The 13585-nt window shown below is 43.3% G+C and overlaps 1 protein-coding gene across 1 annotated transcript in view; it reads left to right on the top strand.

The window, feature by feature from the left end:
• The first annotated feature begins 6377 nt into the window (after window positions 1–6377).
• The window catches only part of AKT2 (AKT serine/threonine kinase 2), a 32079-nt gene continuing 24871 nt past the window's right edge, over window positions 6378–13585 (top strand). Inside the window, exon 1 of the mRNA XM_075260060.1 lies at window positions 6378–6483. The gene's annotated coding sequence lies outside the window, so the exon portion shown is untranslated. The remainder of the gene's footprint in view (window positions 6484–13585) is intronic.

Genomic DNA, 13585 nt, shown 5'->3' on the forward strand with positions numbered 1-13585 from the left:
TGCCCATACTTTTGCACCGGTCAAATTTTGGTTTAATGCATATTGCGCATTTTCTGTTAGTACAATAAACCTCATTTCAATCCTGAAATATTACTGTGTCCATCAGTTATTAGATATATCAAACTGAAATGGCTGTTGCAAATACCAAAATATTTAGAACTAAAAATGATTAAGATTAATAGGGGTGCCCAAACTTTTTCATAGGACTGTATAAGGGCACTCTGACTGTATTGTGGTAGAACACAAAAATACAGAAAGAGAGTACTCGTCATAAACACAGCGGCAATCTGCTCCAAATTCTGCTTCAAATTCAGCGTCAAAATCCTAGGTGTGAACATCTCCTTAATATGCAAATGATACCTTATTAACTATTTCTACATCCCCACTGACACAATACATTACAGACTATGCGCCTGTTCACACTGGACACAGACTATGGATGTGGTAATGGCGGGTTCATTGTGTCTGGATTTCTTTCTTGAACAGAAAAATATTACATTACGGGATTTAGATATTATCCAGGTTGTCAGATTTGGAGTCGGAGTCTTGTATCAGCTTTAGGCTGGGGCCCCACGGGACATAAACGCTGTGATCTGCCCACAGCGGAGACGCTGCGGTAAAAATCGCGGCATTTTACAGTGCGGGCAAAGGGGAGAAGAAGAAATCTCTTTTGAGGAAGAAATCGCAGCTCAGACACGCTGCAATTTGCAAAGCCATTGCAGCTTTGCAAATCGCAGCATGTCAATTATATCTACGGAAACGCCAGCGGCTTTCCCGTAGATATAATGTTAAGAGAAAGTCTGCGGAGGAAAACTCTGTGAACTTTCTCTTCACAGCGCTGCGGAAAGAACCGCAATGCGATCATGCAGCAGTTCTTTCCGCAGCGCTTTAGACCCGTGGGGCCTTAGCCTTATGGGGTTTTTTGCTTTCCTCTGGATCAACACTGAAGGGTTATAGGTTGGACTTATGGGTAATATTAGAAGGGGTAGTGAAAATGGACAAGAGATGGTAACAGAGTGCAAAATAATCTGGAGTTTAAGGTGATTGTTATGTGCGAGCTTGCCATGTGTCCATAAGGAATGCGGCGCAGTAAGAAGAAACCGACAGTAACGTAAAGATAAACTCCTAACCCAAATAAGAATAATAAGATATAATATATAAGAATATCCTTAAAGGGATTGGCCACTTTCAGACCAATATTGACAAACCAATGTACAATAAAAAGATAGACAATTTTCCAATATACTTTCTGTATCAATTCCTCTCGGTTTTCTAGATCTCTGCTTGCTGTCATTCATTCTGTTACTTCTAGAGGATAAAAGTCTGACCATGGTCATGTGATGTACGGTCCATGGTCATGTGATTTACGGTCCATGGTCATGTGATGAGGACACAGGTGTCGCTTGTTATAGTCACAGCCCAGTAATCAGACATCAGCCTGATGATCAGCTGTACACCTGTGTGCTCATCACATGACCATGGACCGTAAATCACATGACCATGGTCAGACTTTTATCCTCTAGAATCTTTTTATTGTACATTTGTTTGTCAATATTGGTCTGAAAGTGGCCAACCCCTATAAGGCTCCGTCTCTAAATATCCTTAAGGCTCCATCTCTGCGTCTTATGCAATGTGTTGCACAAATGTTTCCGGATTACTTCTGGCTTGTCTTGTCAGTCTAATCATTAATCCTGATATAATTGGGCCGTGCGCTATATCCAGTCACTAGGTGGGGGAGAGGTCTATAAGTGCTCCTATCCATAGCCTGCTTTAAGGGGCTTGTACCTAAACCTTATCATTTGTAAGGTTTCGGCCTGTATCAGTGAATGAAGCTTCCTTACATCCAGTGGCTGTGAACCTGCACAGACCCGACACTTCTCGCAGCTGAGGGTTTGGGTCAGGTGCAGAGTCCTGCAGAAATCCTGGACAAAATAGAACTACAAGCCCAACTTTTTCATCCAGCGATGTTTGCAAAAAAATGAAGAGATACCTGATGGACTTCTTTATAGTGAATTGTTGGCCACGTTTCCTTTCTTCTGGTCCTGCGACAACATTGCAGATATGAACGTAGCCTTACACATATATTAGGAACATCTGAATGTAAAACTTGCATACATGCAGCTGTAGGCCATGGAGTTACAGACAAACCCCTTGTGGTGCGACCCTATAGAAGCTGAGCTGCAGTAACCCCCCTACTATACAGGGGATATAGCAATATACTCCCAGCTCCATATTAGCTGAGCCGTAGGGGTGACAGGTGTCCCACAATCTGATATAGATAACCTATCCTAGTCTTCCTTAACATACTTCATTAGATTGGGGACCTATAGGGGACAAACACGCTGTTGAAAGCCCCAGATGTAAAGACCTCCTGTCACTGGATGTTTTTTGCTGTGGTTCCCCTTTAGGAATCCCTCTGGGTCTCTCTGTTTTTAACTTTGCATTTCAAAAGTAAGGCAAGATCCCCAGCGAAAGACATCGTATGGGATTAAAACCCACAGTGCAGATCGGGCAACATTCACCTCTGCAAGGGAATCTCCGTACAGAGACTCTCACAGTGTTCACATAACCCCTGCACGCAACACTGTTCCATCCAACGCATTCAGCTAAAAACTACGGACACTGGATGAACCCCATAATAGTCAAAGGGGTACCTCGGGCTCCAAATGTGTCTGCTATTTCAGCAGTCCCTTGGAGGGTCAGAACAATGGACACCCCACACCGGCGGGAACCTAGCATCACCCTGGTCGCAGACTGTGTCAGAGATTTGGTGATCTGCTTTAGTTAGTCCCCAGGGATCACGTGGCAGCGAACCAGAAGTAGCATCTCATATAGAATTAGTTTTCTGATGCTGACAAGGGTCACACCACAGGAATCGGAGGAATGTGAAGACCCTCCAGGCTTTTTGTTTCTTTAGATGACCCCTAACGCCCTATTTATGGAGGGGAGCGGACTGACTCTCTATAGAAATACACGTTGGTTGGTATGTTGGTTGGTAACGCTGACACTTCTAACAGTTGCAGGCCACAGGCTAAGGGGGAGTGTGGAAAAGCCAGTCTGTCTGTCAGGTTACTTAGGTGCAGGATTAGAGCAGAGAGTCTTTGCCCCAGGTGAAGGAGAGCCCGGCCTGAGCGCCGGCCATATGAGCCTTATCAGCCATGACAGGACTGACTCCAATCCTTGGCAGGAGCCGTTCCTGGAGTATGACTATGCCGTGTGTACTACATGATCTTCTTATCTCCAGCGATAAACAGCTATAAATGACTTACACACGCTCTGAATGACTGCGGAAAAACACTACAGAGCAAACAATCTCTGGACTGCAAAGTGACAACACAAGACATAGGGCAGGAAGTAGGAGCAGCTTACACGGGTACAGGTGGAGATAGCGTGTCTTACACATGGGCAGGTGTGCGGCTTATAAACATCATGTGGAAGAGGTCACACACAAATACAGCTGTGCCCAGCCCTCGGGGAATGCCCGCCACCACACATGGGAACATCTACTACATACAGGGAATCACAAACATTACATGAGTAATCTCACCACGACTTACCCAACATCACCTGCACCTTTAAGAACCCACTTTTCTTGATCATTTCTTGAATTCTGACCAAGGAAGAAATTCTCTGTGACATTGCCAAGAAGACTGATGTACAGTGCGTCTGGGTCTCGGCAGGGCATCTACGTATGTCATTATTAGGGAACATAATAAGGAGGATTTGCCCTTCAGGATGATAGGAAAGCTGGATGACAACTTTGTTGTTGTTGCAATGATGACATCTACAGATGCCCCTAAGCAGCAGATGAACTTCAGAGAAACCTGCCAATATAGGCGGCCATCTTATGTGATTACTTGACTCTAACCCAATGATAGATATTTGGGAAGAGAAGGATTGGGTATCCTGGATTCCAACATGCCCAATCGTTAGTTCTCAGCTGATCAGCTGCTGTAAGAAGTGTTTCCGTTTTCCTCACTGAGAACACATGCACCCTCGGCTGAGTGTTCAATTACCCTGCGGCACCAGCAAAGAGCAAAAGTAGCATTAGGTTGCGTTCACACAGAGTAATGTGCCGCTCATTCTGACACTTAAACACGTGTCAGAGTGAGCGCTGTAAAACAGAATCCCGTTGACTTCAATGGGTGCCGTCTTACGGGCGCTACACATTGAAATCAATGGGAGGCTTTATAACCCATTGATTTCAATGTGTAGCGCGTGTAAGACCGGCACCCATTGAAGTCAATGGGATTCTGTTTTACAGCGCTCACTCTGACACGTGTTTACGTGTCAGAATGAGCAGCGCGTTACTCCGTGTGAACGCAGCCTTACACAGAACCCACTGCAATGAGGGGTGTCTGCAAAAATATGGAGGTGGTAGGATAAACCACCAACTTCCACTACAACTACTACATTGTTCCGCAGCCCGACTCCATCGACAACTCCTTTATAAATGACTGACAGCTGTGGTAAAGATCCTCTAAGTCAGGAAAAAAAAAAGGTGAGGATAAGGGCAGAGCAACCAGCAGCCTGTATGTAGCCTGTCACAGTGTACGAATGTCTCTCTGTATATATATTTATAAATAGTATATACACATATGTCTTCTATATCATACATGATACATTACCTATATGTTTATACAAGGCACATACAATTACTCTGGCCCACGTAACATTATCATTCCCTCCATGCCATGCGCCATCTGCACAATGACAGGTCTCAGACAAGTCCCGTTACTTTTTAGAGTTGCGATTTAGCTATAAAATAAGCAACCAAGTCACAGACATATTGCATATCAGTCACAATTTACATGTGACCTGCATTGTCGCTTATGACTGCAGATTTGTATACAACCTGCAAACAAAATCCAACAAATTTGGATTTTTTGCAACTGTTTTGTCTTGGTAACACCTACCCAGTGCCAAATATTAGATGAGATGAGGATTGCACAATGGATGTCACCTGGCTTTACATAGATGACATCACGTTCCTGATGGACAGGAGAGGATACAGACGGATGTTGTGTAGCAGCATGCAGTATATAAGACGCCAGCACAGATATGGAGCAATGTACATAAGATCAGTCAGTAATCTGGTGGCCATTACTTACTGATCCTGTAGTCGCATCTGGGGATTCATTCGTCATTCCTTTCTCTTTGTTTTCTGAGGTTCATTTTCCTGTTTTCAGTCAAAGAAAAGAAAAAAAAAGTGGGTAAGAAACATTTGGGGAATGGCCAGCGAACTCATTGCAGTTCCATTCAGTGAAGTCCATTACAGGAGTTACAAGGAGACACGGAGAGTTTGGCCGCGTCTCCCATCACATGACCCGAGATCGCCATATTGCCCTAATGTAAGTGAATGCAGTCACTGTGACCGAGGGGTTGTCAAAATCGAAACTTCTACCTGCAAAAAAAACAAAAACAAGCAGTGTTTGATTTTTTTTTTGCAACTCCAAGATACCTGAAATTACAGCAACGTCTGATCGCAACGTAAACTCCATTCACCTACATAGTGAAGGACGACAGGAGTTACAGCCAAAGTCACCGTGTAGCCCTGGCCTAAATATATATATATATATATATATACAGAGAGAGAGAGAATGGTATATAGATATATTCACGTGTCTCTCTAGATATATAGAGCATAAATCCGCCATATATTACCACTATACTCCATAGTATGTGATGTTATTTTATTTTTTGCACCAAGTTGTAGTAAAATGTCACGTTTTGGGCCACATTGCCCACACGGAGGCCACATTATCATCTGACAATGGCCGCTATGTGTGACCATTGATCCCCACAAATGCTAAAGCTTCCAAACGAATGGACTGACACTACGCCATACAATAAGACTATCATTGCGCCTCCTTTACAATCCACAATATCGGATGCACAACCTATAACTGTAAACGCCGCTCAGATTTTGATCCCCTCCTAACAGAAGCCATTACAATGTCCTCGATCCATCGAACGTCAGATCAAACGGGGCCTGGAGACACAACATGGGGTCAGTCAGGAGGATTTCTGAGGGCTTTCTATGGTTTTGGTAAAGCCGTATACTGTGGCATACTGTATTATCCTTGATACCAAAAGCGTCAGAGGTTCTGATTGATGTCAACACGTACCAACAACCACTTTATAGACAGACATGGCGGCGTCTATGGCCAACACTAAAGAGGACACCAACTATATAGTCCTGGAAAGAGTCTGACATGGCCATGTTTATTTCTTGTGCTCTTTCTGTGGCCACAGTCCTGAGCTCTTCACCTCACATTCCCTCATCAGACATGTCAGCGCCGGGCAATGCCCTTAACCAAGATGGCGGGCGGAGTCTTTCCTGAGGCTTTGTGTTAGGTGTTTTTTTTCGGGCGGATGTAGGCGGATGATCTTGGCTTCCATTCTCTGAAGCGCCGCAACTTTCGTCAGGAGGGAGACATGAGAACGGAGAGCTGCGGGGTGAGCGGCGCCTGACTGTGGGAGGTAAGCGGAGGGGAAGGCCTGGTGGCGGCCTAGTCATCTCGTAGGACACGGTGAGGGTTAGAGCGGCCGAGGGAGGGGAGGACGGAGAGCCGAGCACGGAGGCCTCGGGGCATTACACTGCAGCTCTCAGGCCAGTTGCCACACGCCGGCCTAGTATGTAGTAGTGGCTGCTGGTAAACAAGCCGAGCTCGGCAGTGGTGAGGGCTGTCATGTGGCCGCCATCATTACACACCTCTTATAGAGTATACGGCATAATATACGCCTCATATATAATCTGCACCATTATATATACCTCATATATATAGTCTGCACCATTATATACACCTTATATATATAGTCTGCACCATTATATACACCATATATATATATATATAGTCTGCACCATTATATACACCATATATATATTATATAGACTGCAACATTATATACACCTCATATATATAGTCTGCACCATTATATACACCTCATATATAGTACATTGTCTACACCATTGTATACACCAAATATATATATATTATATAGGCTACAACATTATATACACCTCACATATAGTCTGTACCATTATATACACCTCATATATAGTCTGCACCATTATATACACCTCATATATAGTCTGCACCATTATATACACCTCATATATATAGTCTGCACCATTATATACACCTCATATATATAGTCTGCACCATTATATACACCTCATATATATAGTCTGCACCATTATATACATCTCATATATAGTCTGCACCATTATATACATCTCATATATATAGTCTGCACCATTATATACATCTCATATATATAGCCTGCACCATTATATACACCTCATATATATATATATAGTCTGCACCATTATATACACCATATATATATATATATATATATAGTCTGCACCATTATATACACCAAATATATATTATATAGACTACAACATTATATACACCTCATATATATAGTCTGCACCATTATATACACCAAATATATATATTATATAGACTGCAACATTATATACACCTCATATATATAGTCTGCACCATTATATACACCAAATATATATATTATATAGACTGCAACATTATATACACCTCATATATATAGTCTGCACCATTATATACACCAAATATATATATTATATAGGCTACAACATTATATACACCTCATATATATAGTCTGCACCATTATATACACCTCATATATAGTACATTGTCTACACCATTGTATATACCAAATATATATATATTATATAGGCTACAACATTATATACACCTCATATATAGTCTGTACCATTATATACACCTCATATATAGTACATTGTCTACACCATTGTATACACCAAATATATATATTATATAGACTGCAACATTATATACACCTCATATATATAGTCTGCACCATTATATACACCAAATATATATATTATATAGACTGCAACATTATATACACCTCATATATATAGTCTGCACCATTATATACACCAAATATATATATTATATAGGCTACAACATTATATACACCTCATATATAGTCTGTACCATTATATACACCTCATATATAGTCTGCACCATTATATACACCTCATATATATAGTCTGCACCATTATATACACCTCATATATATAGTCTGCACCATTATATACACCTCATATATATAGTCTGCACCATTATATACACCTCATATGTATATAGGCTACAGCTTTATGTACACCTCACATGTAGTATATAAGCCACACCATATATATATTATATAGGCTACACCATTATATACACCTCATATCATACAGTATATAAGCTACACTATATATATATATATATATAGTTTACACCATTATATATCTCTCATATATATATATATATATATATATATATATATATTATATAGGCTACCTCATAAATATATAGTCTACACCATTGTATACACCTCATATATAGTATATAACCTGCACAATTATATACATCTCATATATATAGTATATAGGCTACAGCATTATGTACACCATTATATACACCTCCTATATATATATATAGTCTGCACCATTATATACATCTCATATATAGTATATAAGCTACACTATATATATATATATATATATATATATATATATATATATTTAGTATATTGGCTACACCATTATATATACCTCATATATAGTACATAGTCTACAACATTATATACACCTCATATATAGTAGATAGCGGTCTACACCATTATGACTGAGCACTAGAGATGGTGATTATAAAAGGTTTGTGAATTTATGGCATCTGGGGGATTGTCCATGTCATAGTCATGTCCGCCACCTCACAGTGTGTGTGTATGTATGTATATATATATATATATATATATATATATATAAATATAGTATATGGGTAAGGGCTGCAATACCGTATATTAGGTGAAGGTGGTCCACACTCCTTATATCTATATAGTATTGACTACAGGCCCTAACCAATAACGTGAGAGTTAGGCTGGTCTTACACGACCGTATTGAATGTACAGTCCGCACGTTGCTGATCGTCAACATAGGCTCTGCAGATGTCCGTGTCCTGAGAGTTCTATGGGCGAGTCCGTGCAGTGCCGCAATTCACGGGCATTACGGACATGTCCTATAAATTGCAGACCAAATGTCCGGTGGTGTAAGAGGCCACATTGAATATAATGTGTCCCCAATTGAAAACCCTCAATTGCGGACTTGCATTACGGTCATGTAAGACCAGCCTTACATGGCGGTGACTTTGGCTTCGATGGGATTTCTGGGTTTTCACCCAGAAGTTCCGTCACTAATGTTAGTGAATAGAATTTCACCTCCAGTCCGGCGTTTACGTCCACGTCTTCTAGTCCCAAATATACATTAGTGACCTAGCCATAGTCGGTGTATTACCTTATGGAGAGGCCAAAAGCCAAGACCATACAATGCGGACCCCAATAACCTTTATCCATATATAGGGGGCCTATAGGCTCTGCTCAATTTCATCACAAAACACTTGGGGGGCGGTGACTGTAAAGCGGAAGGCAATAAAGGAGGTAAATCTGAGGGTCATGTGTGAACAGGGGGGAAGCTGCAGGCACGTCCAGTTATTGCTCCCTATGGCAGAAAGTTGTGTGTGACGGGTGAATAGACATCGTACGAATTCATGAGAGTCATCACAAACTGCGGGAGAGGAGCCTGAACGTACAAACCATCGCACCAGTGTCATCTGTAATGGAAGGGGTTTCATGTGTGTGTTTAGTATCTGAGTTGTAATGGTGTCCACAGTCCGGGTAACAGCGCTGCAGGCCGCCATGTTTGTTATCCTGGTGACTACTAAGGAGGTGGGGGGGGGGGTGAGAATTAGCCCTATAGCTGGCCATATATCATCCATGATGGGATTGTACATATCAGCTAAACTCTCTGATCAGGCCAAACATAATGCAGCGACTCTGTTCAGATGGACTCGTGGTCGCTCCTGCCGGACTCTTATTTTCAGCCAGTTGAACATTTCTAACGTGGCCGACCGCTGATCTGCTTTTGGCAGACTAACGTCGGCCGTTGCAAATGATGACTTGTGTTTTCCTATAAAATTGTGAGCTGAAAAGGCCGATAGTCACATGGGCTGTCTGGGCTGTTTTGTTTGTCATGATAATATCTGGAACAAGGGGCAACACGGTGGCTCAGTGGGTAGCACGACAGCCTTGTAGCACTGGAGTTCTGGGTTTGAATCCCGCCAGGAACACCATCTGCAAGGAGTTTGTATGTTCTCCCCGTCTTTGCGTGGATTTCCTCCCATTCTACAAAGACATACTGATAGGGAAAAATGTACATTGTGATCCCTATATGGGGCTCACAATGTACAAAAAAAAAGAAAAGAAAAAAAAAATCTCGAATGTTCGTTCACAATCAGAATCTCCCACTGCTGGCCCCTGTAGCTGCGGCTATAACCATGGATCTACTCGGAGCCCCCGGACCCCAGGTGACTATAATCCTCCTGTATGACTTTTTTCCTCTACTGATTTTTGGCAGGTATGGGGGACGAGTCTTTGGCACAGAGCCTTACTTGGTAATGTTGGTGGTCACACTAGGCGACTTCATGTTGACCTCGCTAAGTCTAATGTGTTTGGCCAGCTTTAGGCTGCGAGGACTTTCTGCAGCAAAATCCGCTATAAAATCCGCATGTGCTATATACAGCGTATGCTGCAGAGTCTCCCCCCCTCATGGAATAGTTAGGGGGCTGTTCACATTAATGTTTGTGTCCGCTGTTATCTTTTTCTGACAGAGCCATCAAAAATTTGTTAAAAATCTTTATTTCAATGGGACTTTTAAAGGTTGTCCAGTCTTGTTTGTGTTTTGGCTATAATGGAAGGAGGCAATGGAGGTTTTTCTCCACCGCTTTCAGTTTCAATATGGCGGAGACTCCCGATTATACTCCGTGGGGCTCTGAGTGTAGCTGCTGTTTTACCGCCCTCCATTGTGTGGGGCTGTGGGAGAGGGCCGGAGCCATAATGGAAACCCAACGAAACATCAACTATGGTGGACGGCTGTTGTTTTGGTGTTTGATTTTTTTTATTGTTAAGTGGACCCCATCCTAATGGATTTCAGATCCTTGTTGTCAAGTTTTCTGCCTGAAAATGTTCATGTGGGAATGTGCTCTAAAGAAACCTACAGCCAAGAGACGTGTATCCCCTAATACATGGAGGGGTCTGTCTGTAGTGCTTTATCCCCTAATACATGGAGGGTCTGTCTGTAGTGCTTTATCCCCTAATACATGGAGGGTCTGTCTGTAGTGCTGTATCCTCCTAATACATGGAGGGGTCTGTCTGTAGTGCTGTACCTCCTAATACATGGAGGGGTCCGTCTGTACTGCTGTATCCCCCTAATACATGGAGGGGTCTGTCTGTAGTGCTATATCCTCCTAATACATGGAGGGGTCTGTCTGTAGTGCTATATCCCCCTAATACATGGAGGGTCTGTCTGTAGTGCTATATCCCCCTAATACATGGAGGGGTCTGTCTGTAGTGCTGTATCCCCTAATACATGGAGGGGTCTGTCTGTAGTGCTGTATCCCCTAATACATGGAGGGGTCTGTCTGTAGTGCTATATCCCCCTAATACATGGAGGGTCTGTCTGTAGTGCTGTATCCCCTAATACATGGAGGGGTCTGTCTGTAGTGCTATATCCCCCTAATACATGGAGGGGTCTGTCTGTAGTGCTGTATCCCCTAATACATGGAGGGGTCTGTCTGTAGTGCTATATCCCCCTAATACATGGAGGGTCTGTCTGTAGTGCTGTATCCCCTAATACATGGAGGGGTCTGTCTGTAGTGCTATATCCCCTAATACATGGAGGGGTCTGTCTGTAGTGCTATATCCCCCTAATACATGGAGGGTCTGTCTGTAGTGCTGTATCCCCTAATACATGGAGGGTCTGTCTGTAGTGCTATATCCCCCTAATACATGGAAGGTCTGTCTGTAGTGCTATATCCCCCTAATACATGGAGGGTCTGTCTGTAGTGCTGTATCCCCTAATACATGGAGGGGTCTGTCTGTAGTGCTATATCCCCCTAATACATGGAGGGTCTGTCTGTAGTGCTGTATCCCCTAATACATGGAGGGTCTGCCTGTAGTGCTATATCCCCCTAATACATGGAGGGGTCTGTCTGTAGTGCTGTATCCCCTAATACATGGAGGGTCTGCCTGTAGTGCTATATCCCCCTAATACATGGAGGGTCTGTCTGTAGTGCTGTATCCCCCTAATACATGGAGGGTCTGTCTATAGTGCTGTATCCCCTAATACATGGAGGGTCTGTCTGTAGTGCTGTATCCCCCTAATACATGGAGGGTCTGTCTATAGTGCTGTATCCCCTAATACATGGAGGGTCTGTCTGTAGTGCTGTATCCCCTAATACATGGAGGGTCTGTCTGTAGTGCTGTATCCCCTAATACATGGAGGGGTCTGTCTGTAGTGCTGTATCCCCTAATACATGGAGGGGTCTGTCTGTAGTGCTGTATCCCCCTAATACATGGAGGGGTCTGTCTGTAGTGCTGTATCCCCTAATACATGGAGGGGTCTGTCTGTAGTGCTGTATCCCCCTAATACATGGAGGGGTCTGTCTGTAGTGCTGTATCCCCTAATACATGGAGGGGTCTGTCTGTACTGCTGTATCCCCCTAATACATGGAGGGTCTGTCTATAGTGCTGTATCCCCTAATACATGGGGGGTCTGTCTGTAGTGCTGTATCCCCTAATACATGGAGGGGTCTGTCTGTAGTGCTATATCCCCCTAATACATGGAGGGGTCTGTCTGTAGTGCTGTATCCCCCTAATACATGGAGGGGTCTGTCTGTAGTGCTGTATCCCCCTAATACATGGAGGGTCTGTCTGTAGTGCTGTATCCCCCTAATACATGGAGGGTCTGTCTGTAGTGCTGTATCCCCCTAATACATGGAGGGGTCTGTCTGTAGTGCTGTATCCCCCTAATACATGGAGGGGTCTGTCTGTAGTGCTGTATCCCCCTAATACATGGAGGGTCTGTCTGTAGTGCTGTATCCCCCTAATACATGGAGGGTCTGTCTGTAGTGCTGTATCCCCTAATACATGGAGGGTCTGTCTGTAGTGCTTTATCCCCCTAATATATGGAGGGTCTGTCTGTAGTGCTGTATCCCCTAATACATGGAGGGGTCTGTCTGTAGTGCTGTATCCCCCTAATACATGGAGGGGTCTGTCTGTAGTGCTGTATCCCCTAATACATGGAGGGGTCTGTCTGTAGTGCTGTATCCCCCTAATACATGGAGGGGTCTGTCTGTAGTGCTGTATCCCCTAATACATGGAGGGGTCTGTCTGTAGTGCTGTATCCCCTAATACATGGAGGGGTCTGTCTGTAGTGCTGTATCCCCTAATACATGGAGGGTCTGTCTGTAGTGCTGTATCCCCTAATACATGGAGGGGTCTGTCTGTAGTGCTGTATCCCCTAATACATGGAGGGGTCTGTCTGTAGTGCTGTATCCCCCTAATACATGGAGGGGTCTGTCTGTAGTGCTGTATCCCCTAATACATGGAGGGTCTGTCTGTAGTGCTGTATCCCCTAATACATGGAGGGGTCTGTCTGTAGTGCTGTATCCCCTAATACATGGAGGGG

This window comes from Leptodactylus fuscus, chromosome 11, assembly GCF_031893055.1.
Source record: "Leptodactylus fuscus isolate aLepFus1 chromosome 11, aLepFus1.hap2, whole genome shotgun sequence".
Lineage (NCBI taxonomy): Eukaryota > Metazoa > Chordata > Amphibia > Anura > Leptodactylidae > Leptodactylus > Leptodactylus fuscus.